The following is a 27,319-nucleotide window of genomic DNA, read 5'->3' on the forward strand; positions in this document are numbered from 1 at the left end:
CGTCCGGCAAAAATAGAAGTCCTGCGTATCTGTTGCGGAGGGCTTCGGAGTGCCGGAGCTGTGACGGAGCCGGAACGCAGCACAGCCGCAGCCGGTGGAAACACACACATTGACTAGAATCTATCGGCTATCCTATCGGCTCCGCTGCCGTGCCGGAGTGGAGACGCAACCGACACGCATCTGGTGGAAATTGGCCTTTACCACTGCCCAGCAGGTCACCTGTGAGGGGAGTTTGTCGCCTTTTGTCGACTTTCCAGCAGAATGAAACCGGCTGGCGCACTGTGGTGGGGGGAGCGAGTAGGGCCTGCAACGTCCTGTGGGTGCCCCAACGTTGGTTGCCTTACGCTGCAGAAAGCCTTTGGGTTTGGCACAAGAATCACTGTGGCAAGTGGCTGGCAGCTGCTGGGTCTGATGAATCTTTGGGTGAAGAGTCAGGTCAAAAAGGGCTTGTCTACTTTGTAAAATTACTCGCTTATAATAATGGTGAAAACAATATCGTTGGCCGTTTGATATTGTTATCAAAGTTATTAATAACACACATAAAAATGTTTAAAACACTGGAGATAAAAGAAAACTGGATAAGCAAAACTTAAAAGTTTAAAATAACTTTGATCGTGAGAGTATAAAAGGATAACTAAAACGGAAATACAAGAGAGGCTAAGATATGAAAAAGAAGAAACAAAAAGGAAGAGAAGTAAAAAAACAAGAAGAGAGAAGAGTCAAAAAAACAAAAGAGAGCGCAAGAATACAAGAGAGCAGGAGAGAGAGCACACCAGAGCGCACATGTTTTTAACCGGCCAAGTGGGCCGGTCTGATAAGGCCGTCTTCCTAGTTGTAAAATAGGCTTATTACTTTATTTCAAAAGAAACTTAATGCTTTTTATTATACAAGCTCATATAGTTTGACATGTTATGCGCAATAGGCACATACTCTTCTCATTATGGTCAAAATCCGTTCTAACATCCAATTAAAATGAATACAATTATTATTCCACGTGTATCAGCAAAGTACATGTATATACTGCTTCAAATACACACACTCTAGACTAACCTATAGTTGCAACATATAATGAAAAACAAAATGAGGAAGCACATATTTATGAAAACAAGTTGATTAATAAACCCAACCCAATATTTTAATGCTAAATATAATATGGGGCTCCTTATGGGAACCCACTTTAACTACCGTCACAAGATGGCAGTATGGCTCCATGTTAAATGAGGGATTAAAATCTTATTAAGCATTGTCTCACGACAACTAGTGGGTCTTTCATCACCGCGTTTTTCCCCAAGACCGGATACTTTAAGATGGCATCTGAAACTTGAGGGATCCCAAGTGACCTTTTATTTGCCTTTGGCCTAAGGATGGCTGAAAGAAGCGTTTGTCCAGTCAGGGGTAATACAAGGATAATAAAAATGAAGATAAGTAATATGACTGACACCAGCTCCACATTGAGGCATGTTGATGAGGGAAGCACTTCCGCATGACATCACATACCAATCCTTTAGTTTATTGTGTTTGCTGCTTTGCTATTGGCTTTTCTTGGCAAGACCCGCCCTACTCTGCCTCTGATTGGCTACATTGCACTTCTTGATGCATCTCTCATGTGTCTTGCTCATCACTATATATTTAGTGGAATTGCAGTAAACACTAGAAAAATAGACACAACAAGGGCCAAGAAAAGAGCTAAGGAGACAGAGAGCAGTAATCAGAAGAAAGAGATGTTCATGTTCTAATGTTCGAAAAATGAAAAGTTTGAATTGAGGTCAGTTATTTTTATTGTTTATATGACTGTCTTTTATATGTTATAGTTTAACTGACTGAAAATCTATTTTGGAATTCTGTTTTTGAATTAGTGATGTAGCTAGATAGCCTACTGCAAGAGGCCAAGACAGAGAAATGCATTAAGCAGGAAGAGGAAGAGAGAAAGAGAGAGAGCAATAGGCTGACTGATGATGTCATGTTATTGGAGGACATGTTCAAATGTCACAAAGACTTCAAAGAAAAAAAAAATAGAAAGTTTTAATTTTAGTCTGTTATTTTATAATAACCACTTCAACAGAACAATTTTTGTCTGCCTATTTGTTTGGCTGACAGTTTGTATGATCTCTGAAATAACGCTGATTTGATGTCAAGTCCAAAAATAAAAGAACCTTTGCAAATAATAGCTACTAACCAATGCCATTTTCTCGTAATATAGCTTGCTAAATTTCTCAAGGGATAGCTTCAGTGTAGTAAGACTTTATTTTGATGTAGAGTAGCTGGAAACTTAGCTTACTACATTTTCCAAGTAGCTTTGCCCAACCCTGCGTAACATTATGTAATTTATGCACAGTCGTCACACACTGACGTCACTCACGTTACGTAGCAACCATATTTATTTTAATGCAAAATATGATCTTTTTTTCTAAACCTAACCAAGTAATTTTGTCGCCTAAACCTTACTGCATTCATCTCACAACATCAACCACGTATTACAGTATGTGAGACTCTGAGTGCCCAATGTTTGTGGATATTTTAAGTGCGCTTGGGGCCCTCTGCTGGCCATGTGCCCCTGAAGCAGCCGCTTAATTAGCTTATGCGTCGGGCCGGCTCTGGTTACTCTGCAGATTCAGATCTCACATAAAAGGCTGTAATTTCTTCCAGTTCCGTTTATACTAGATTAATGGATTTATCAGCACTGATGCAATGATGTGTAAGCAGCATTTTAATGTAAAAAGTAAAAAGTACAATATTTCCTTTTGAAATGTAGTGGAGGAGTAGAGGCATATACTACCTCACTTGAGAGGGGGGCAGAGCCCTGCAGCCAGGTTTCAAAATACTGCGGGAAGCCTTCCTAAAAGAGTGGAAGCTGTTCTAACAGCAGATCATTGCAGATAGTTTCAGAATCACTTGTCTGGGTATTCACATACTTTGCTTAGTTGAATACATACTTTCTAGCCACATTGTGTACACACACAAACAAAAATAATGAGAGCATGTAAGCAGACAATAAAAAGAAAAATACCTCGAACCCTGTTGTGTCTTTATTTCAGTAATAAGACATCCAGAGTGTGCGCTGAATAGAATATTAACCCAAACTATCCTCATAAACCCTGAGCAATTACAAAGCCTGCAGCCTGTGTTTTCAATAATAGGTCCAGTGCACCACAAGGTCAGGATCTCTCTACCAATCAGATCTCATGTAACATCACACGGAAGCCGTAACCCCCATCATTAACTCAACCTGCACGTCTCACCCTGCTGACTGCTGGTCTGCAAGCTCTTGCTACTGAGTGCGTTATTAAGGAGGCTGTGGACTGAGGTGACGCTAACAACAACAGTGAGCTCCACAACTGAGTGGGCCTAGCTGTAATTGTGCAGTGGAAGTGCACAGGGGTTGGCTTGATCAGGACACTGGGCCTCTGTCCTAATGGGTCCTCTGGAGACTTTGGCGCTGGTGCTCCTCCTGCCAATCCAGCGCCGTCCTCCTGACACCAGGGGATCTTGACGGGGGCCGGGGCCTCGCTGTAATTACTGTTCACCGTCCCGTCACAGAACCTGACACCCCTAATACCCCGGCAAGCCCCAGCCTGAAAGGCCAAGGTGGCCCGCAGAGGCCTGCAGAGGCTGAGAAAGCTTCATTTCTGATCCGTCAAAAAGCAGGAAGAGTCAGTTGGTTTGTGGGGCTGTCACAGAAATCACACCGACACCAGAAACTGCACTGTTAGCTTGTGTTAGCATTGGATTCAAATGTCATTTAGGAGTTTCTGTTGTGACAGTTTGTGATTGTTTGCCGTTTAGATCCATTCCCACAGGAAGGAGAGATGTCTGTGCCATGGTTAAATAATAAATATGTGTTTAGATTACTTTTCATACAACATACAGCTGCTATTAGCATGGCTCTCATCATGTCCCTCCTCTCTAAGTTTGTTTGGAGAGATGTATTTGTATTGGTGAAGTCATAAAAGACGTCTTTTGACCGCCTCCACCATTGACACCCTGACCCTACTTGCACAATTTTGAAGAGCACACCCACATGCAGCACTTGTAGGGTGTAAATCACTTTGGGTTGAATACGTGGGCAGATTGAGAGAGGAACAGGATATGAGAAAACAGAAACAGAGTGGCTGCTGATGGATGCTGGAGTGTTTGTATTTGTCTCTGAAGATGGAGTGGACCGGTTGAACAGGGCTGTCTCCGGAGAGCAGCCTGGCCAAAGCCATTGCCCGAGGCTCTACCCCAGGGCCTCCCAGCCCAATACAACACCACTGAGGCACCGGGACTTACCTGGGACTGCCTGCAGGGACAACAAAGAAACCAAAACTGTGAGTATGAATTATAGATATAGGCACAAAGAGAAGCTGCTTAACAATAGAGCAATACAGGGAGTGAGTTACAGCTGTAATCAACATGTTACATAAAGGATTTTTTTTTTAAATAATGAGCACAGGTAACACACTTAAGGCCTATCACTATCATTTATATTTGACCAAACGTGGGTTTTGTCAGCACATACTTCTGTGTTTATACTTTTGTTGGTGTTACTGTCTTCCATATAATTAGTGCAATCTGTCAAGCTCCAACAGAGAAGCATGGCATACTTTTATGTTGTTGTCATGGAAAACTGGTAGTTATGGTGAAAAAATAAATGTCATGTTTTTCATATTGTTAGACTTAATCTTAGGGGAGTACCACAACAATTTAGTATTACACTCCCATAACACTTGCAGGACACAGATTTAAAAAAAAAAAAAAAAAATTGGCAAACCTGACACAGCATCATATCCTGACTGTCATGCCTTGTTTTCACTTACGTACGCAAAAACAAAAAAAAATGGAAGTCCATTTATTCTCCATGATATCCAATGTGTAATCCTCCCCTCCGTTATATATCTGTCCAGAATTTGTCTCAAATACGTTCAAAGAAAGTCATTTTTGCAGTGGATTTCGGAGAAACCATATGACAGTGTGCTATTAGCTAATAGGCTATTTTCTTTAATTCACCTGCCTGTGTTGATTGTCAAGTGAGTTTTTATGATTAAAAAGAACTCGTCTAGTTCAGGGGTAGGCAGCATGCGACCCCATGGCCGCATGTAGCTTTATGGCCTCTCTCTAGTGGCTCCCTGTGGCTATGACAAAAAAATATGTAAACGAATAACAGTTGTTTTTTAACATTGTAATTTTCATTTAAACCTTTTTCAAGTAAACCATAAGAAGTTCTTACATTTTCCAACTGTAAAAACATGTAGCCTATACACCAAATGAGAAAAATGTTTTAATATTTAAATCAACTAAAATGTGCCTTATGCATCTATGGCCTAGCGTCTTTCCTCTAAATTCTGTCAAACCTCAATAGCAGTAGGTAGTCTAAAGTCTCCCTAGCTGGGCTAGCTTTGGATTCCAAATCCAAAAAAGGAAAACTCTCATAGAAAAATAGAGTACTTAATAGGGTGTAGATAGGTCTGTTTGCTTTTATCACCAACATTGTAAAGTTAAAGTACCGAATATTATTAAAGAGGCCACTGCAGAGTAGCCACCTTGTGGTAAAACATATTAATGAATGCTCATTTAGATCTATTAATAATGTTGATAGGCTAATTTAGACTTCATAGGCTGTGTTACCTTCATATAAAGCTCAGTTATGTTTTGCGGCTCCAGACAGATTTTTTTCTTAAAGGGCCAGTGTGTAATATTTGTCATGGTTTATTGTCAATCTGAATCTGAATCTGAATATTCTACCCATTAATATGTTTATTCAAGTGTATAATCGCTATAAAATAAAATTCGTTTGGTTTTCGTAGCCTTATAATTATGCTTTTATATATATATATATAGCAAGGGCCTTGCTTTAGAGAGGTTGCCATCTTGCGCCGCCATGTATGTAAGGCAGCCCGAGCGGACAATCCAGCCAGCCAGAAAACGCGTTTTGCGTGTATAAATGAACCAGCGAAGACAGCGGAAGGAAGGAAGAAGGAGGAGGAAACAGCAGAGAGTGTCAGTAGTTCGTCGATTGAGAGTAGTGAAAAGTTTTTTTAGTTATAAAGTTTGCGAATGGACCACACTTACCACGCAACAGGAGAAAATGAACCTGAACAAGTGAGCCCTGCAATCTAGAATTTGACCACTGATGTCACTGTTTTCAACCCATTTTACACACTGGCCCTTTAAGCTATTTTGGTGAAAAATGGCTCTTTTGGAGGGTAAAGTCTGCCAACTCCTGGTCTAGTTTTAACACATTGTTAATCTCAGTAATGTTATTCCGCTAAAATATGGTTACACATTAGATACAGTCAGATTGTCATTATGACTCATTCAGTCCTTCATACATATTTTTGATGAAATATTTAACAAAACATGCTATGTACCTTTCATTTATTTGTTATCTGTTTGTGATATATTGGTCCTGTTTTTGTCCCGGTAATGTTCTAAGCACATATTTCAAACTATTGGATGGCAAAAAATGGACAAAATAATATCTATGGATCTACGGACACCAGTTACATACGAAAGTGAAAATGAGGCATCAAGCCTTATTTTATGATAGGGCGCACGGATCTTTTGATGAGTGTTGCTCGACTGAAATTACTTATTTTCAACAGAAAAAAAGTGTCGCTAAACACTTTCCTTTTATGACAGAATTCTGGGATGTTGTGGACAAAATCAGCAGCCTCTGGGGCTGAAAAATGAAGCCAATGTGGAAGTGCAAAAAAACTACAGTTCATCAAATGGCCACTTGTGGCTGGCTCCAAAACTGAGCAACTCCTATAGACTGTAAAATATAATGGTTGTAACTACCGTGATGTCACCCACTGCTTTGTGGACTCCTGGTTTGAAGTCTTGAGTTTGGCATTTTGGCTGTCGCCATCTCGATTTTTTTTTTTTTTTGAGCCAGAAGTGACCATATTTTGGCTAGAGGCTGGAGCTGTGGAGGAGTGAGGGGTAAATCTGACTGAGAAGCTGAGGACACTATCAGCAGACAGCCTGTCACTCAAAGCGGCCTGGCCTTAAATCTACGTAACATTAAGCCTTGGTAACATTTAAACAGGTGAGTTACATACAAAGTCAGCCATAATCATGTCATAAATGTTGAAGTCAGCTACAGAGACCAAAACTGTTTTTTGTACCACGCTGTAAACATGTTTATTTCTGCGGCAAAGTTGGAAATTTTAACATGGGGGTGTATGGGGATTAACTTTGTTTTGGAGCCAGCCTCAAGTGACTGTCAGAGGAACTGCAGTTTTTGGCAATTCTGTGTTGGCTTAATTTTTCAGCCCTGGAGGCTGATGCTTGGTAATGGCCTATGTTAAACCTTTAGCCCAACTTTACAGCAGTGATAAAAACATGTTTACAGCCTGGTACAAAAACTAGTTTTGGTCTCTGTAGCTGATCTCAACATTGATGAAAAAGTGCAGGGCCACTTGAGTGACAGGCTGTCTGTGAGGCATTGCCACAGTCTGTTGATCCCACCCTCGCTCCACCATGGCTCCAACCTCTCGTCTAATATGATCATCACTGGTTCCAAAAAACCAAGATGGTGACAGCTGTAATGCCAAACTCGAGACTTCAAAACAGGAGTCCACAGGACAGTGGATGACATGCGCAATGTGATTGAGAGGTCACAGAGGGCCTCTCTAACACATCTACTAGAGTTTTGTGTGTCCCAGCGGGTCTGGGACACACAAAATAGGGTTGGATCCAGCTCAAAATGGTTGGCAGACATACAAAATTACCAAAAGTGCATATCCACATCTATGTTTCACATTTGTTAGACCAAAACACCACCAAAAACAAATCAACTTGTTGCTCCCTTGTCTGGTTCTATTGACACATTGACCACCTCCTTTTTTGCGCTCCCATTGACCCCTCAGTGGAAGTAAGTTTAAAATGTCTTCCTCTTCATTTATATTGCTGATTTCATTGAATCCCTCCATTATCAAAATGCAACAGAAAACAAGGTAGCAGAGATGCATGGCTCGTTAATTTCACTGAGCAACACTCATCAAAACATTTGCACACTCTATAGTGCTTTAGTATAGTATGGGTCAAGCTCCAAAAACTTTAGGCTACTATTTCCAAAGACATTACTTATCATCCTCGCCTGGTAAATACCTATGTCTTTCAGACTCCATATCCTGACTGTGTGCAGTCTCAAGTTCAACCTGTAATGACAGAATAGGTCAAAGTCAGTTAATTTCTGACTTGGTTGCAGCCTAAGTATGAGTTTCCAATGCAAGTGTCCATATCAGTCATAAAGGCATTATGTTAATCAAAAATACAAATATTTTAATACTAGTCCATACCCACTGAGTGCACAGTTGCCCACGTACAGTTTCACATGGTGTGTGTTTGGGATACAGGTCATAGGAAATTGCAGATTAAATAGTCAGCTGAACCCACTAAGAAGAGCAATGTATTCAGACAGAGTTTTTGTGAATTTGATATTACGATTGCTTTATTGAAAGTACAGTAGTACCATTGCCAATAGTGGGACAGTTAGTGGGCTAAAACTGCACATTAGTAGTTGAGGTACAGCACGTTGTGTAGCACGTTGAAAGGCAGATAGTTAAAGTGTTTATATGTTGTATTGACTTAAAAGTGGGGCGCACTGGGAGTTCACATGGGAAAGGTGCGGCTAGCCCTTGTTGCAGCAGCATACCATACCATGACTTAGTCCTACCAAAAATTAGAAAGAAAACAGCGATCGGTCGCATTTTAGCCATTTTTAAGCATTTTTCTGTTGTTATCGCACCACCCATTTGCCAATTAGAGTTAAATTTCCCCAGTCACCTTGAGGCGTCCTGTTCTACATATCTACCACGTTTAGTAAAAATCGATATGGTGGTTAGGCCTAGATGATAAAGTAGCTCTCTAGCGCCCCCATTTTGTTTGATGGGGTCAATAATGGAGGGGTCCCCTCAGATTATGTGTGGTCATATGCCTACAAAGTTACGTGGTGATCGGTGAAATCCTTGAGATGTTACACACCTTTATGCGATGACCCACGCCCTCCGCAATATTCTTTGCCTTATAGAAGCTCAGTTTTAGTAAGTTTTCCAACTTTTGCCAAGAGATAACTTTAGATATTGGTCCCTAGATTATATTCACCGAGTTTCATGTAGATCGGTCAAACTTGCTGAGCTTGCTGAGCTGGCAGCTAGCAGCTAATGATGCTAACTTCATAAATAGTGCTAAATGATGGCAACAGTGCTGACAAAGCTAACAGTGTTAACCAGGAGGGAATTAGAAGGAGGGTGCCACACTTCTTTGTCATTTCATTATCAGTGGTAACTGCCATATGATTGCAGAATGACAGTGATGAGCTTGTCAGTGGGATACATACATGCACTGAAGTCCAGTTTAGACCAAAGATTTGCAACAAGACGAAATGTTGCAGAGAAAAGTTACAGCAGTGTGAACTGGCCGGTCTGAGCTCGACTTAAGCTGGCTGATGATGTCACCTACAACTCGTTGATGGTCAAATCGTCGATGGCTATTTTGAGAACGTAGAAAATGTCACGTTTCAACAGCTAGTCCTCTTGTTTTGATTCACTGGACAAGTCAAAATGACCGCAGACGGCATGTTCGCTTGCTGCGGCAGCCTCGCCAAGCCCTGTGTCTGTCATCATAGTGTGCTGGTGTTGGACAGTGGGTCGCTGGTGCCCTGCCCACACACACACACACACACACACACACACATCCTCACTTAATTGGCACTGGTTATTTATATTATTGTGGTGTACTTATTATAAATACAGTCCATCTGATGCTCATTTTGTTTCTGTTTTTCGCCGTTTCATCACTACTACAAATGCAACTGTGGCCAGAATTTTACTATCACTATCCTCATTCATATTTTAAGAAGCTACAAATTATAATCAGCCACAAAATAAGCCTTAAAAGCTGGAGATAGAGATGACACACTGTCTCGTCTAGTTGCATTGGTGTGAACCAGCAGGTTTTTAGAATGTTGCAGAACGGCGCATTGCAATTAGTTTCCCGTTTTAACTCATCTTGTTGCAAATCTGTGGTCTAAACTGAGCTTAACATGCACACACAGCTGGACCAGTTTACCACACAGAAGCTCCATTACTCCACTATATCTTCACAGAGCAAATAGTGTTTTTCTGCTGTATTAATGCTCTGAATGTCACATAAAGAACCTTTCACAGTAATAGGCTAAAAAATTGAAACGTCTGGATGAGCATCAGAGGAAAAATCCCTTTTACACAAAAGGCATGCAGTTAATCAGGCCTGCAACTAGTGATTATTTTCATCTGCTGATTATTTTCTTGTTCATCATGAGGTCTATAAAATACCAGAAAATAGCAAAACACAGCCATGACATTTTTCTCCAGCCCAAGGTGATGCCTTTAAATTGCTTATTTTGTCTGACCAACAGTCCAGAGATATTCAGTTTAATATCACAGTGTCATGCACGTGTGAGCGCAAGGCAACAGGGGAAGGACCCAAACGCAGACATTCGAGGCAGACAGGGACAGTTCAATGATTTATTGACAAAACTAAGGTTATTAAAGGCTTACAGGCATGGGTAAAAAGTCCTAGCAGAAGTAACTGATAAAATACAGGTAACTGGTATGAACACAGTTTTTGGTATACAGGTTGCAGCATACTGGGGCAGAAAAGCAAAGGTATGAAGCACATAGTAACACTGACAATTTGAGCAGGAGTGAGTGGAAAAGGGTTGATTAAATACTACAGAGCTGATGAGGGAAAGTGGAAACAGGTGGGTAGGGAAGGTGAGTTGGACTGGAGGAAAAGGGGTCACTGTAGGTTAGGAGGGAGTGGCTGGATGAAGTGGTGGGGTAAATGGGACAGGAGAAAAAGTCAAGGTATTCACAGTATTCACATTTATGAAGCTGAAGCCACATTTTTTCACAGCAATTTCAAAAATGACTTAAAAAGATGCAAAAAGGCACCTTTCACTGCAGGTGACTTTTTTTTTTACCTAATCATGTGCTTTTGTTGCCTAAACTGAACCGCATACTTTTGCTGCACAAGGAATGAAATGTAAAAAAAAACAAAAAAAACAAGGTGTGCTACCAACATTTTGAGTGTATTTTTAAAGTGACTGCATGCTTCTAACGAGCAGAAACCGTACATTTCCTGTGAAAATGGAAGTGTATTTTGAAAAGAAAAAATGCATGTAACAAGCTTAACACAGTGTCCCAGAACGTGTTAGGATGAGTAGTAGCAATGTGTAGATTAATTGATTAGTCAAACTAATTTTCTGTCAGTCCACTCATCAACTAACCATTTCAGCTCTTAAATATATGTTGAACTGTTGTACAGAGCAGACAAAAGCAGAACACACTGACATTAAAATACAGATCAACAGACAGTATTAGATAATACATGCATGTGCAGTTGCATGCAAAAGTTTGGGCACCCCTGGTCAAAATGGACAGGTGTTCTTTTCAATGAAATCCTGCACCATTTTTTACCCAAACATACCGCTGCTCATTGTATTCAAAACGTTCTAGTTTAACTTCATCAGTCCACAGGACTTGTTTCCAAAAAGCGTCAGGCTTGTTTCAATGTTCCTTTGCAAACTTCTAACATGAAATTCTGTAGTGAGGACACAGAAAAGGTTTTCCTCTGGTGACTCTTCCAGGAAGGTCATATTGGTACAGGTGTTGCTGCACAGTAGAACAGTGCACCACCGGGGGTTTTGTTTTGCCTTATTAACAATCCTATGAGCAGCTTTCTCAGAAAGTTTTCTTGGTCATCCAGACCTCAACTTGACCTCCACAGTTCCCGTTAACTGCCATTCTTAATTACATTACAAACTGAGGAAACCGCTACTTGAAAACACTTGTCAATTGTCAGGAGACAATTTATAAAGCTTTGATATTTGCATCATCTGGCCTTTCCTAACAATGACTGAGAATAAGCCATAGTCCTTACAAGCTAATTAAAATCTAAGACCCTGTTAAAAGTTGTCTGAGAGCTCAGATGTCTTGGGTGCCCAAACTTTTGCATGGTGATTCTTTCCTTTTTTTCACTCTAAAATTGTACAAAATAAACCACTGACATTTGAAGTTGTACCAGTTATAGTACCTGGAATTCCATACTGGTGCACAACGGTAGCTATTTCCTGCACGTTACTTTCTCTGTAATTACAAAATTAAATCTTTGGGCAAGCCGCAGAGGTAAAATAGTTGACTAAAGAGTAATTCTGCTCCTCTGCTCTTTTCTAATCATATGTAGAGCTAATCTTTTGTCTCTGTCTGTGTGTCTCGTGTGTCTGTGTATCTGTGTGGGACTCTTAAAAGTACACCATTCGGTACCCAACCCTAGTAATAAGATGTGTTATAAACTGATGCAAATGACCATAAGGACACATTAAAACATGCCTTACACTGTATTTGAATGACTTTTATTGGTATTGGAGATTTAAAAAATTAATGCCAACATGTTGGCAACGCAAACCTTTCCCATGGGAATCCATGAGGATCCCATGAATGTGGTTCTGAAAGAATACTGACCAAGATACATGCAAGACATTTTACAATGTAAAGTAAAAGTGTCAGCGTGGTCTGTATGTTTTCCTATGAAAAGTAATGCACCAAAATTAGTACATGTCCCACATATTTTGGAAAGCTGTGATCACGGGACCAGTGTGCTGAAAGAGTTAAGAAAGAAGTGGTCCTGTGAGGAGGTAGGCTGGAGCAGTGGATCAAACACATTCTCACTCCGACCTCGTCACATATCGCTGTTTGATCATGGACTTTCCACGCTGAGATATGATGTGCAAAGGACGCTGGGTGCATTGGTTGTTGACTTTCTGGAACACTGTATCAACTTGTACCTGTTAAATGCATTGTCTGTTTTCAAAATACACTTCTGTTTTTACAGGAAATGTACAGTTTGCATCAAGTCTCTTTCAAAATAAACGCAGTGCATTGGTACAACACAGTGAATAGATGTTCTTTTTCCTTCAACAACAAATGCGCATGGTTACATTTAGCCAACATATGCACGCAGTTGGGTTTAGGAAAAAAGAACAGGGTTTGGCTTTACAATGATGCACTGACCTCTCGGGTGAAAGTTGGTAGTTGTTGGACCCATCCACTACCCCTCCCACCCGCCCTATTCCGACTTTCAGCCCCTTAACTTTAATTGTTGCCCTGCTGCGTTTTCCTCTGACACCGCCAGGCGCCGTTACACAATTATGGTGACCGGCTGCGTATAATGCTGACATGAGAGGACAACTTTTTTCACCCATGTTTGGCACTGGAAGTCACTGACCAAGTGCCGGTATTCAACAACTTCAGACTGAGACAGGATTGGTGGATGGGATACAAAACAAATCCTAAATCTAACCACAGTTACTTTACTTGCCTTATCCTGACCGTAACTTAACATTAATTATATAATTTTACGTTAAGAATGTAACTACATTCATAAGGCGCTAATTCGTAGGATATCATATGAACTGTTGTAAAAAGATATGCTGCCATGTTGGCTTCATTTTTCAGACCCAGAGGTTGACATTTGATAAACAGAAGACAAACACATTTTTGAGTGGAGGGGATCTTTATGTAAACTTGAAGAAATGCAAATTAGGAGCTTTGTGCTGTCTGAAGATGATGATGAATGATTCCAATGCACACAGTAAGGGCCATAGGAATATTCTGGAAGATGCAGACAACAGTGAGTTAAATTTTTGATACTTGCGTCTAAACTTTTCTGTATTCTTCTTTTCTGTATACCATTTAGTGTGTCAACTCAGAAACCAAATGAGCAGAAAAGCTTTTTGCGTAATTGAGGAAGTTTTAACAGATGTTTCTGTTTCCGTACAGGTTTTCTAATGCAATACTTTAAAATGCACATAAAGATAACATTTATTGAAACACAGCTAGTGTTACTTTGTTCTCTCACCTGATCCCACTCATCTAAATCTTCTAGTTATGTTCAGCTGTAACGAGAATTTTCCACATATTCAGGAGCCAGCTGATTTCATTACTATCCCTAATAAAGGTGGAACTGGAACATCTGCTGCAGCTGGTCTCCACCAATAACACTAGTTTGGCGTGACTCTCATTGGAGATAATTTTATTTTAAATTTGGATGGAAAAGGAGTCGTCCCAAAAGACAGCATCCACACCTCAAAGTACCCCAATCAAAGCAACTCCTCTAAGACCTATTTATTGGGGCTGGCGTTAAAAGGTATTCCTTTTTCCCCCTTTTCCTCCCCTCCCCAAACTTAATCAAGCGATGGAGTGAGGAAACAAGGGGTAGTAGATAAAAGTGTTGGGAATGGTAATGATGCCAAGTAATGATTTCCCTGGAGGAAATCTGATCTATTGCCACGGGGAAAAGATGGAGAAGAAAGGCCTGGGGGAGGGAGGGGAGGAGTGAGGGAGGGATTGGGGGGAACCACATCAGCATTTCATGCAGGAGCACCTAAGCCATAGGAGAGGGAGGAGAGACCAAATAATGGAGGAAAGATTTTTTAGCACCCTGTGGGTGGCTTCATCTCTCTCTCTCTCTCTCTCTCTCTCTCTCTCTCTCACTCTCATTCTCTTCATCCCTCCTCTGTACTCGGAGCAGATAGCATGTATAAAGACAGAATGCTCGGGGGGAATGAAGGTCTGGCGCAAGGTGAAATTAAACAGCTGAAAGGTATGATTTAACAATGTTCAAAACTCAATAAATGCAAGGTAAACAATAAATTAGATGTGTCTGTGTCAGGAGGACAGGAAAAGGGGGCAAAAATCTCTTTATTGATCCCATCGTCAAAAATGAATCTGCTTCTCTACTCCTCCTGCCAAGGCTGGTGGAAAGTAAAGAAATCAGAAGCAGTTAGTGGAACAGCCCTCATCTGTGCTGCTTTCCAACCTCCCGTTTACCTTTTGATTTCCTGGATGCAATTTAAGACTTTTTCTACAATCTAATTTTTACTTTCTATTTATATATATATAAATACATTACACTCGCTTTTAAGATCATTTAAATCAGACACATATGCAATTAGGTATGTACTGTGTATGGCCTACTGCAGTCACTAAATTAAGAAAAAAGGAGTGTATCTATGGGATTAAAAGATCAATGTGGATACTTGTGTAAATATGCAGATTTGACTTTGGTTTAACTTTTTAAAATGTAAAATACTACGTGATCACAAATAACAAAGCTAAAGGTATTTAAGTCCCACTGGCAGCATTTAGAGGCTGCAGTGTTCATTACCAAAGTGTTGGATGGATCAAATAACATGCTGGTGATTAAAGCAGGCCAATCGCCAAAGGTAAATGTTGGCATTGTACGTTTCTGCAAGCCACAGATGTGTTACATTTGTACATTTCATACCTATCATATCTAAAGCTCTGTAGTTGTAATTACATGTAGGCTATATGACCTGTTTTGTAGTTGAGAGGTGGAGAAGATGGTGAATGGTGTGATACTGTAACTAGGTGAAACAGCCAGGGGCATAGCACCAAAACCAAATTATGGGCCCTATGCACAAGCAGTCTCAACCCCCTGTCCTTCCTTCCTTCCTTGATCCATGACTCTCTCAAGTACCTTTTGATTTTTTTTATTTTTTTTTTTACAAAGTCAGTTTGCTTTTATCCCTTTCCTTTTTCTTTTGTTTTTTTCCTTTTTTGGTACCCTGATTTCCCAGAAAGACGTGTATGTTGTTGCTCCTGCTGCATAAGCAGTCCCTTACTCAACCCTGCATTCAGTGGAGGGAAGGACTCAACCTTTTTGTGCTTTTAAGGGGAGAGAGGGGCCTTAGGGAGCTTCATCTATTTTGTTATACAAAGTTCAGTTTTCTAACACATTAATTCAGCCAATTTAAATTTAGTTATGGTACTAATACTTAGAAATAAAACATTGCAAACAAAACAAAACCACTGATACTTTACAGTTGTATGTTATTATGTAGTGGATATGTTGAAACTTTACATGTTTTTTACATTTCAACAACACTGTGGTTAATGTGTGGTTAGGTTGAGGCACAAAAGACACTTGGTTATGGTTAGGAGATGATTGTGTTTGGGCTTAAAATGCCCAGTTTTGGTGGCAAAGTCATTGCAGTAAACACAGCAATATCTTGGAAAAAAACAACTGCTTTTCATGGCACTGCCCCTGGTGAAAACACAATGATGGATTATAAAAAACACACACGTGGTTGCTAAAATGCCGCTGGAAAGACAGGATGACTCGCTTAAAAAACAACTGGTTTTGTATGTTGGTCTTCAACAGCAGTCTACAGCTTGGCAGGCTTCTCGTGAAGTGGTTACGACCAAATGACTATGTGTAATATGAAAGAGGCCACTTGTTGTGTCAGACCCTCAGAGGATTGCCAACTCTGTGGTTCCTTCCAAATCTAAGAAGCTTTTAAGCCTCATTATGATTATTGTTTTGGTTTTACAGCCCACACATTCTTCAGCACCAGGCAGCTGTTTGTCGTGAATAAGTTCTAAAAACCCACTGTACACTACCTGCTCCACAGAAACACCAGACACTCATAGCAAAAGAGTAGCTGGAGAAGATCGTGAAGCATTTAGCAGTGAAAGAGTCAGATATTTTTCTTTGGAGTTGGTGGAGACCAATCCAGAGATAAAAGAAAAGTGGTTATTGGACTATGTGCCTGTTCATAACGAGCCTATTGCTTGGCCCCTGGTATTGCTGCTTGCAGCTTTCACAAAAATCACTGATCCAAACAACTTCACACTCAACACTGCATACATCCCTCTCAATATACTATGCAGTGTGAACTTCTGGCTGTAGTAATGCACTACAAATAAGTATGTCGTGTAGATCTCAAGAGTTTGTACACAACACTACACTTCCTTGGGTTCTCAGCAATATACCTGCCAAGTGTGAACTTAGACGGACAGACATTCACATAGACAAAGACTCCTTCCATATATGTTTGAAATTTAAGTGGACCCAAAGTTGAGTCCACTGCTAATGATGCCCTGTGTTTGCAGTTTGCTCAAACAGACAATTTGGCATGTAAAGACATTTGATAAATTTTCATCCACCACTCCAACCTTTGCAAACTTTGCTTTTCACCTCCTGACAAAAAGGGCTCACTGCCTCATGCTGTGAAGCTGGTGTTGGACACACAGTATGGAACTCTCCGTCATGAACATAATTCCTGAGAATACATAGCTGGCAACATTTGACTACAGGAAGGAGAAGCTTGCACTGCCCTTATGACTTCTCAGTACCATTTTGGGAAAACTTGTGTTTAGACTTATACTCAGGTAAGCTCTGGTGTGCAACAGAATTACTGTAAGTTCCTCTGGGCCTGCATACAAATCCCAGAGAGCAGCAGCAGCTCTGTTTCCTCATCCCTTAACAGCTCAGCATTTTTTTCCAGTGCTGTCTTTATCCACAAATACAGCTCAAAGACTTCACCACAGGTGTATCACCTAGAGTGTCACAGTTTGAAGCATAGGGCCACTGATCAAGCTGCCATATCTGACCTGTTGGGAGTGAGAATGTGTTGGACTAGTGGTGTGGATTGGTTGTAGTTGGAAGTACCCTTACAGCATTATGTCCACTGGGGCTGTGCAAAATCTTAATCACTGAAAATGTTGATAGATTTTTATCCTGCTTCTGGATCAGAATGTAGCCGACAGTGATAGAGAACTGATTTTCTGATAGCAGCCATGAAGGTTGAAGAATAACTCAGTCCTATCGGGGAAAGTGAAAACCTTGTAAAATGATCATTTGTAGAAAAAATGTCATGACCCAGACGATCCTCACTTTGGAAATAAGCCTGTCATGATAATTACATTAACAACATATCATTTGATATTTGGACACGACCTTGATCATTTTGCTGACCTTAATATTGCCAGTTGTGTTTATATGTGGTTGTTTACATAAGAATATCACCAACATTTTAGCCAACATAATGCCAGGCTACACAGCATTGTTTCCTTAGTGAGCTAATGTCAGCTTACTTCAGTTGTGGCACAACACTAATCTAACCCTATGGGCCCTAGGCGTTTTGGGGGTATTTTTACTGCCTTTACTTTTAAGCTCATATCACAGTCATTATAAAGGCTACATACACATGCTATATCTTGTTGTTTTTTTTCAGGACAATGTGGGCTATCCAGATTTGCCATCATATGTGCCTGTATTTTATATTAATTTATATCCATTATATCAATGAAAAAAACAAATCTGTGTGACTAAATTCTTACATTTTTACATGTATCTCACCATAGCAAGTTGGAAGTTGACATATTCTGCCATATATGAAGAGGGGAGACTCTCTGGAATCTGGCAATATAAGAACCATGATGCTGGGACATTCTGTCACTTCACAGCTGTCCAAAACATGTAGTTTGTGCCAGGCGGACATGATTGCCAGTATTTTTTCATTATTGCAAGAAATTCCATTGACTCATTCACAAGTCAAAAATGTGTTTTATCTGAAAGAAACATGCAATATTTACATCTAAAATCATAGAAAAATAGTCAACCATGTGCAATGATGTCCTCCAAGATAATATTTGTTTTTCAGTTTCAGTTATATATTGTGGGGGGCATTTTGGGCATTGGTGGGGGGGACACATGTCCCCCTCAATGTATATGGTGACTACGGCCCTCTCATGCATGCATAATTAGGCTACAGTTGTCTGGGTGCGCAAAGGTGAAGTGGCTGGTCTTGTCATACAAAGTTTGATGGAGTGTCAACTGGACAATATGGAGATATTTGCATCTTGACAGCCGGACTACAAATGTGGATAGACAGGGAGAAACACACGCGAGCCTAAGACGTGGTAAGATACGATATTCCTCACTATATGAAGTGACTGATAACAAGATCTGTATAATGGATTGTAAAGAAATTCATCAGGATTTTATTTTGTAGACAATTAATCTGGATTTATAGCATGACAGCACAATGATGTGTGTGGTATCACTGGAAAGCTCTGCTCCTGCACTTTCATGTGATATGCGTGGCATTTCTGTGTGAGCCTGCATTCGCGAGTAATCCATCCAAGAGTAATGTGTGTGCAGAGCTGTATGAAAGCTCTGTTACTGCCGACAAGTGCTTGGTCTTGTCGGAAAGCTACAATTCCGCTGTTTCACGTTATATGCGTGGCTTCTTGCTATGACGCACAGTCGTGGAGAAAGTCAATAGAGAAGAACAGGTGTGAATTTGGACGCACTATGCGTCATTCGGGCCCATAGGGCTAATATGCAAATATACATTTAAATATTATTATAATAAAGCTGTCGTAGCAGATTAGCGTAAACTAATAAGAACATGTGTAAACTTTTGTGTTGGTATCACCTTGTAATTTGCACCTCTTTGCACATTTCTTTTATTTGGGGGTGAGGGGGTATATTTTGCAAGCTTCGGAAGCAAGGCTCTCTATGATGACATCACAAACGTTGAATGGCTGAGGCAGTTGTCCCAGGGCTATCATACATAATGTTGGTCTCAGGGGAAAAACCACTTGGAAAAATAAAGACGTGCTGCATATAACCAGGATCCAGGACTGGGTTGTTTTTCTAATCTGTGGGACAAGGGATCAGGTCACATCTTCAAGAGTTATTGTGACAGGAAGTCGGGGAGGAAACAGATGAGTGCTTTATGTTTTGGAGGACATGTAAAGCATTGACAGAATCCCAGCATACAAGCTAATGTGTGCGCAACCAGCACCACTCTCCATCCATCCTTCAGAAAGGAGACAGGTGATGAGCAACTCTGGACCACGAGCGGCAATTTATTTTGCCTCCAAATGAGTTTTCCTCACCATGCTCAGAGTGTACGATGTGTGTAGTAGCTATTATCCTTGCTCTGTTCAATTATTGATTTGCAAGTGCCACGGGGTGAAAACCAGAGCACACCACGCACAGGCCAAATAAATCTGTTTGCAATTTTTTTAGGCTTTGCTTCCATCTTTTTTTCCCTCGTGCTGCTGCTTCCAGATCCCACTTTTGCCAGCAGGCTCAAACCTTGAGCAGCTCTGGTTTTTCCCAAGTGCAGCATTGCAGTCCCACCCGCAGCATCAGTGACATCTCCACAGTGTATGAGGGATGTTGCCTTGACAGATTCCCCCCTCATCCTTACAATCTGATCTGTCAAAGGGCTGGCAACACAACCAACACACTGACATCCTCCTCTACTCAGTCTTTGCCTACCAGGAGCAGATTTGTCTGTGCCTCTTCGGCCTGGAGAAATGTTAAAATGATCACACACAAACTGCTATAATAGTCAGTTACATCACTGTAACATAGGCACTGAGCAACCTACAGTGACGACATCATCCATTACTTATATCTAAGTAAAGTCTTCAGACTCGAGGGAGAGCACACTGCCTCTCAAAAGTTTGTTAACTCAGTGCACTATATTTCTGAACTTGGCAATGTTACTGGGATTTTTGATCAAGACAGTGAAGACAAAATCTAAGTGACTTTATCCAGGGATTAACATATCCTGAGAGGAGTGGTGTCATTGCATTATTCAAGAGTACAGTATGGATCACTGAATGATTTGGTAAGTATAAAAGTGATACATGAAAATGATAATGATACATGATGGGTACCCAAAGGGTATCCTGCAAAAAGCTGTGTCAATGGTAAAAATATGTATAAATCTAAATCAAGCTGCAATTTCTTTTATTTTGAAAGTCAGTGACACAAGCTGAACCTTTGACACTGTCATCACATTTGTCACTGATGTGGAGGACTCCAGTGATGAAACTTTGTAGCCTGAGGTGGCAGCCTGCATGGAGTTCAAGACCCAAGGAGGATTCTATTGAGGTTTTATGGTGGTGAAAGGAGCACGCTAAAATGTTTCCTAACCTGGCAGTGATTGCAGAGAATGTTTTTGCCATCCCAGCATCGAGCGCAACCAGTGAAAAAGACTATTCCTCCGCTAGATTTGCGATTCAAGAATGGAGAAACCAGCTGAATGTGAGTGACTGTAGCCTGTGTGTGTTTATTAATGGCAGCGGGCGGGTGCAGCTTTGACTTATACATAATGGCGGGTAATGGATCTGTTTTGGTACTGAGCTTTACGGGTATAGGCAGGTGCAGTCTTTCAAAAATGGACCCATGCAGGACTTTGCTATAGCCTTTTCAACTATGGGAGATGTAGCAATGTCTTAGCTTGTTTCTAGCCTATACCTGGTATTATGCAACAATGCTAAATACAAGTGTTAACGACCATGGGGGTAGACTGACTATTTGGCATACCTGGCAGTTTTCAGGTGGGCCGATGTGCCTTTAGGGCTGACACTATGACTTAAATTTGTGTGATTGATTATGATGGGCCGGTCTTGGCCAAAATACCAGGACTGACTTTTTGTCCTAGTCCTCCCCTGACGATCGCTACTTGCCAAGGTGGTCTGAGACGTATTTGACCACAAATCTTTTTTAGTGTAAACACTAATGCGTCCGGGGCGGCACGGTGGTGTGGTGGTTAGCACTCTCGCCTCACAGCAAGAGGGTTGCCGGTTCGATCCTGGGCGTGGGAGCCCTTCTGTGTGGAGTTTGCATGTTCTCCCCGTGTCAGCGTGGGTTCTCTCCGGGCACTCCGGCTTCCTCCCACAGTCCAAAGACATGCAGATTGGGGACTAGGTTAATTGGAGACTCTAAATTGTCCGTAGGTGTGAATGTGAGCGTGAATGGTTGTTTGTCTCTATGTGTCAGCCCTGCGATAGTCTGGCGACCTGTCCAGGGTGTACCCTGCCTCTTGCCCGATGTAGCTGGGATAGGCTCCAGCCCCCCCGCGACCCTCAAGAGGATGAAGCGGTTAGAAGATGAATGAATGAATGACTAATGCGTCCTAATGCGTCCTCAACAAGGACTATGTCATCAGTGGTGGTTATTCTGGCGATAGCGCACTAACACTCCATAACTTGATCATTTTGTGATGAGTTGGACAAAGTGTTGCTTGCCAAGGATTGGTTACCGTTTACATTTGCAACAATACTGATAATGGTGCTGGCACCTTGAATACAGCACTATTACCTAACGATACCTTTTACTTGTACTTTAGATTTCTGTTTGTGCTATTACTAAAATACAATAGAAAAGAAAGAAGACCATGTCCACGTAAAGTACTGGCACTTCTACCTCCTGTCTGAACCTGGCATTCTTACCCAGGTGCACTCCATTGATCTAACTTGCATTGGCACTCAGCAGTACCCACATAATTTGGTTGCTACCTTCAAAAGTCCTGAGATCAGTACTCAACCCTGTGCGGAACTGTCTATGGTTTTGCACTATTGAAAGAGACGTGTTGAGTTCTCTTGACAGTGATATCTCCAGCTGTACTGACATAATGACTATAGAACATGCTAACAAGCAACAAGTGAAAGTGTGAACATAGTTAACTATCCGCAGGGTCCTTTGACCTTCTAGCGTACAAAGTGATGTAGGCAGTAACAAAATCTGAGCACAAGTGGTCAACTAGAGACGCAGCTGTCTCAGCTGTCCGCTTGTGTTAAGATCACCTAAATTGTAACGGACATTTGAGAAATATTTGCAGTTTTTACTTAAAGGGAAATTTTGGTTTATTTCAACCTGTCTCCTATCGTCCTAAATTTGTTTCAAGTGACTAGTGACATAGAAATAATAGTTAGCATGTTAGCCGTTAGCCTAGTTACAGCGGGGCGCATTAGTAGCGTCAGACCTGTTAAAACGTAAGTGAACGGGCAACCTTCAAGTGCAAAGTTAGTCCACTAAACAAGCTTTTTTTCCACAAAGACCGCCTCATATCGTTAGGATAAATGTCAGAGAACATATAGAAAACGACACGTAAACGTGTTGTCTTACCTTACCGGTGTGCTGCCATGTTTGTTTATCCCTCTAGCTCTAGCTTTCCAAAGTGCGGCCGAAATATATCTCGCCAGCTCTAGATAAAGCCCAGCTGGATACTAACCTTACTCCAGGTGGAGGTGTCTCGTCCTCGAAATATAAACCGAAATTTCCCTTTAATTGAGAAAGGCCTTGATCCTGAAAAATGAAATTAATCTCTTGGTAGAGAGAATGCTGTGTATTTGATTAACTAATTTTGGGAAAACTTTGTGTATGTTTTTAGTTTTTATATGTTGAACTGCTTGACCTCTCCAGTGCACCAGCCTTCCACAAAGCACCAATTAATAGTGTCATTAGAATCTGAAAGGCTGTCATTTAATAGGCCCTTAAATTCAAAGCCTTCAGTCCTTGGTGAAATAAAAACCTATTTTGTGGGGATTTATTTCTCCAGAGGAAGTAGGGGGATTTTGATATTGAAAGTACTATTCAGTGGTTTTAATACCATCCATCCAGCACACGTGAACAGTATTTGTGACTTTGCTACCTATGCCATTATGGCAGTCCCTCTTACAGCACCTACATTGGTCTTCTGATAATTGAAAGTACGCTCTGGATACACACCACCTGATTCAAAGTTTTTCGATCAAAAAGTTTAATTCTGCGGTTCTATTTACAGTTTGAGATGTGTGATGTATCTTCCAGGAAGTTTTTCAATGACATGACAGCAGTGGTGGCTGCTGGTCTTTCAAACAGGGGAAGCTCACTTTAAATTTACATCATAAAAGATATTGTAGCGAGGCAGTAACTTATAAAAGGAGCATTTAATTGAAGCTGTTTTTCAACCACACTCATGCCATAGAACCACAGCAAAGATTTTCAGATGGGTGTAAAGACCTGTTACTTTTCCCCACCCTTTGCACCAAATCAGTCTGAGGTGTTGATCTGCCCTGCTGTTTCTCCTCATAAGGAAGACTATCAAATGACTTCGCCAAAATCCGGTCGACAATATTCAAATTGTCTGCCATTATGTGCAGCTTGCTAGCTCGCTCGCTAGCTGGGGCTGCTGCGCGAGGCTAGTGTGACTGCCTGTGAGTGCTTTGGGACGGTGGAGGGGCTCACAGCAGCACCCACTGCTCGTTGGGGACAGTAACTGCAGAGCGACATAAGTCAGAGTCTCCAAACACGAGTACAGTCTCCAGTAACACCAGAAAAAGATGCTAGATTTGTTGCTAGTCGTTTTTAACAAAGAAAAAGTCACTAAGAGGATTGGAAAAGTCTCCAGATCAACTCAGAACAACGGAATGAAACTTGAAAAATGGTGGTTTATATTTCAAGATCGCTGATTCGCTCATTTCGCTGTCAATCAAAAAGGGATTCAGCCTCAGACAGATCATCCAATCATTATGCAGAAGCACAGCGTCCAGGCCAGCCGAGGCCAGCCCACTGCCCCATAGACCCCCAGAGACGCTGAGCGTCCGATGGGCGGGACAAAACCGAGCACTTATCCAATGACTGTCTAGTTTCGTTGCGGTGGAACAACCCACTCTATGCTTCCCCACTGAAGTCTTTGGACGCTGAGCTTCGACAGTGTTTAATGCACTGTGACGCTACAGGAATGAATGAGAAGAAAGTTGTGTCAGTGACCTGTGATAAGTAGCTGATTCTGAACAAAAGTTGAACGCGTTCTAGCGCATATTTAGTCAATGAAATGTAAACACAACAGTACATATCTGACCACTTATTTTTTGACATTTTAGGGGAAGCTGAGCTTCCCTTGCAGTCTTAGAGCAATCGCCACTGCATGACAGATACTAACTCTTTGACTTAGAAAACTGCACTAGTGTGTCCATAACGCTAATCCATGAGTACATTATAGAAGTACTATTGAAATATCAAAATATAGGATCTATTCATATAGACAAAGGCCTGTCATAGCATAGATTCAAACAGCCAGTGTGGCTATGGAAACCTTTTGGGTGACCAAATTTGTGAGGGGTAGAAATCTTCTCCATGAATGTAGAGCCAAACCCTGATGTTTTTTCCTAAACCCAACATATGCCTTTGTTGCCTAAACCTAATCATGTCTTTTTTTTTGATGTCCTGGCATTGTTGTACTTGACATGTATATGTGAAAGTCCACTGACAAAGTGGCGATATGTGACAACTTAAGATGAGAACATGTTGGGGAAAATTGAAGGTGGTGGGTCCACCACACCACCCTAAATTAAGTCTGCTTGCCATGCTGGCTATTTGTCACTGTAACAATACTGTCTTTGTTAAGTTCCCGTTTGAGCCAAGGGGATGAGGGGAGTAACATATAAAATGTTTACGGGGTATTTTCAGAAGAAGGAGAGAGGAGAGCAGGTCAACATTAACTTAACAATGATTTAATTACGAAACAGAGTATAACGAAAACGTAAAGCAAGCTGCTCATAACGAGTAGCTGGACCACCGATCGTTCAACGCGAAAATGCTTTTACCAGACAACACACACCACACACAACTCTGCTGTCACGGTCCACTGAACCCTGGTCGTAGCCAGTCCTTCCGCTTTTATGGCTCCCCCATTACAAGTGGTTTCAGGTGTGCTCAACCACTAGTAATGAGGAAGAGGTGGGACCTCGAGGAAAAAAGGGAAGGGGACACAAAGAAAAACAATAACACAGGCCAGTGGCCATAACAGTCTTGGAAAGGACACCTACGTAACCCTTAATAATCATCATCAGCATTTTAAGTGGGGATGTACAATAAAGTCAGCACATCATTGGTATCAGCCCGGAATGACCTTTAAAATGAATTGTTAGAATCAGCCAACATGCTTTTTCTCATTTTACACAATGAATGAATATTACATACATTGAAAAGCATTCTATTTCATGTCTACATCTGACTGGTGGGCCATCACGATAAGAGTATGCATGCATCATATGATGTTAATTCCACTACAGAAGAGACTTGATGATCACTTAAAATTAGATGAAGTGGACATATCAATATTATTAGTTGTTTGTTGTTATATATCGGCATATCAGATATCAACAAAAAATTAAATATCATGTATCCCTACATTTAAGCCACAGTTGCTAATCCAACCAGCAAAGAAAAGGCTAGCTGTAAATACTCTAATCCACAAATGAAATCATTTGAGAGAAAGCTGTACCTTTGGAGTAGGTTACTTAGGCAATAGCATCTAAAGAAGAGACTTGCATTTATAATTCTAAAAAATACTATATTTGAAACATGTCTGGCGAGCACCTGAAAATGACACGATATAGCCTGTCAAGTTAGGTTATACCTAATAATGATAAGATCTTACTAACTTTCAGCTACATAAGTGCTTTGAATACAATTTTGGTACGTTATGAACATAATTTTTGAGCCTGAACACTTCCCTGCAGCAACATCTAGCAGCTGATAAGCAAGCTTTTATTTCTTTAATAAAAACTGTCAGATTTATCTATTATTAACTTGGCTTCTCATAATGGCAACACTTCTGTCTTGCCAAAATGGTGCAGAATGATTAGCAGTTAATTAGCCTCCCTCCAGGTTATTGATTTTCCTCCCGCAGAACTCATTAACTCCAAACAGGCCGCCTGAATGGCATGGTTGCAGTTTGCTTCATAACACTGCACAGGATGGCCACATTGCTGGAGTTCCAGTGTGTTATTAATCACAGGCATTGCTAATATTATTTCATGTGGATGGAAATCAGGACCCTTCACTGCAGCAAAGGGAGGAGGTTTCATGTAATTATTGCAAGAAGAAGATGATCAGATTTTGAATGTCTGTCACTTTCACTTAATAAAAGGAAGCAAACACTTGCACAAACTTATATAACGTCACTTGAAAAGCAATTAAGACATTACAAGAGAGAAGTGTTCATCACTCAACTGTAATCTCCTTCCTTATCCATTGTCAAAGTCCTAGTGGAGATATGTTTTACAGGTTAACCCAATGGTACCTTGAAACATGTTGATGCTGCATCTCTGCAAAACTGAGCATTGATTTGCTGCACTGTAAGTACAGCTGAATACATACTCAGACGGGCAACAGTGGAATGATGGTTACTGTGTTAAATAGGCAGTTGGATATCATAAAGGTTAATACTAGTGCACAGGGACTGGGTGACCAGGATTTAAATCCTACTCTGAGCCTCTTCTACACTCATTGAGGTGGTGAAATGAGACTGGTGATGAGTATATGATGTTTTGCCTGAGGCTTGGGAGATGTCTAACACACAGTTGCAGCAGAAGCTCCTGCCCCTAGCAGAATAAAGTCCCTGCTGCCTGCTGTGACCCAGCTGGTGGTCCCATGGCCTGTTACGGCATCAGTCTCATGCCCCAGTAGCATTGCACACCCCTACTCTCCCCCACCCCAACCCCCCACCCCTCACTGTGGTGACAGCATGCTCCAGCTCCATTGATAGCTGCGCCCCATTTCAATATTAGGCCCTATCACCAGCTCATGTAACACCCCAGTTGACAGCCCTGCCCTTAGTCCTTGTTCATTCAGTTGGATGTTACAAACAACTTTCAGCCAAGTAATAGGCTACATTAAAAATGACACTGAGTAA

The sequence above is a fragment of the Epinephelus fuscoguttatus genome, linkage group LG22 (assembly GCF_011397635.1).
Source record: "Epinephelus fuscoguttatus linkage group LG22, E.fuscoguttatus.final_Chr_v1".
NCBI classification, from domain to species: domain Eukaryota; kingdom Metazoa; phylum Chordata; class Actinopteri; order Perciformes; family Serranidae; genus Epinephelus; species Epinephelus fuscoguttatus.